This window comes from Nyctereutes procyonoides, unplaced genomic scaffold (assembly GCF_905146905.1).
Source record: "Nyctereutes procyonoides isolate TBG_1078 unplaced genomic scaffold, NYPRO_anot_genome, whole genome shotgun sequence".
Lineage (NCBI taxonomy): Eukaryota > Metazoa > Chordata > Mammalia > Carnivora > Canidae > Nyctereutes > Nyctereutes procyonoides.
The window spans coordinates 32,326,342-32,327,526 of NW_026575125.1; the positions used below are offsets into that span (position 1 = coordinate 32,326,342).

Consider the following 1,185-nt stretch of genomic DNA (forward strand, 5'->3'; position numbering starts at 1 on the left):
ATGGTGAAGTATTTCCTGGGCCAGAGCGTGCTCTGGAGTTCCTGGGACCGAGTGTTCACTACCTTCTGGCAGTGATACCCAAATCCCTATAGCAAACGTGTCTTGACGGAAGACATTGTGCACCGGGAGGTGAACCCTGACCAGAAACTCCTGTCCCGGCGTCTCCTGACCAAGACCATCAGGATGCCTCGCTGGGCTGCGCGACTATTTCCTGCCAGTGTTGCTCACTCAGGGTACATCCTGGAGGATTCTACTGTGGACCACAGAACCAGACCATGACCACCTTCACCTGGAACATCAACTGATGGCTGACGGTGGTAGAGGAACGATGTGTTTACTGTGTGAATTCTGCTAACAGTGGCTGGACCGAAATCCGCCAGGAAGCCTGGGTCTCCTCTAGCTTATTTGGTGTTTCCAGAGCTGTCCAGAAATTTGGTCTTGCCTGATTCAAAAGCAACGTGACCAAGACAATGAAGGGCTTTGAATATATCTTGCAAGCTGCAAGGTGAGGCCCCTTCCAAAACCCTTGTTGAGACAGCCAAGGAAGCCAAGGAGAAGGCAAAGGAGACAGCACTGGCAGCTATAGAGAAGGCCAAGGACCTTGCAAGCAAGGCCACCACCAAGCAGCAACAGCAGCAGTACTTTGTATAGCTAGCCCGGGCCCTGGTGTGGTAGGACACCTGACCACCCGGCCCAATGCTCTCTGCCTTTTTAACCTTGTACTTTATTATTAAAAGTCAACTTCCAGCCCTTTCTACTGTCTGGGTGGTGGGTTGGGGGCGGGTATCCTGTTTGGCCTTCATGGTGTAGCAGGCACATTGTCCCCCTGAGCCGGGCCTGCCTGTTCCCACGTCAAGCAGCCAAGAGCAGGCACAGAGTCGTGGCCTCCTCAGGGTCACAGACTACATGCAGGTGTGGGGATGACAAATGCTAAACTATAAGCTCTGTGAGGGCAGGGCCCTTGGTCATGGTCTCTGCTATGTCCCAAGTACCTGGAACATTATCTAGCACATAACAGGCACTCAGTATTTTTTGGATTAAAAAAAAATGTTCATATTATCCAAAGCAATCTACAGATTCCGTGTAATCACTATCAAATGCAACAGCATTTTTCACAAAACTAGAATAATACTAAAGTTTGTATGAAATCCACAAAAGACCCTTAATAACCAATGTAATTCTGAG

The 1,185-nt window shown here is 49.6% G+C and overlaps 1 pseudogene; it reads left to right on the forward strand.

The window, feature by feature from the left end:
- On the forward strand, positions 1–651 carry LOC129518839 (PRELI domain-containing protein 1, mitochondrial-like; annotated as a pseudogene).
- Positions 652–1,185: the final 534 nt, after the last annotated feature.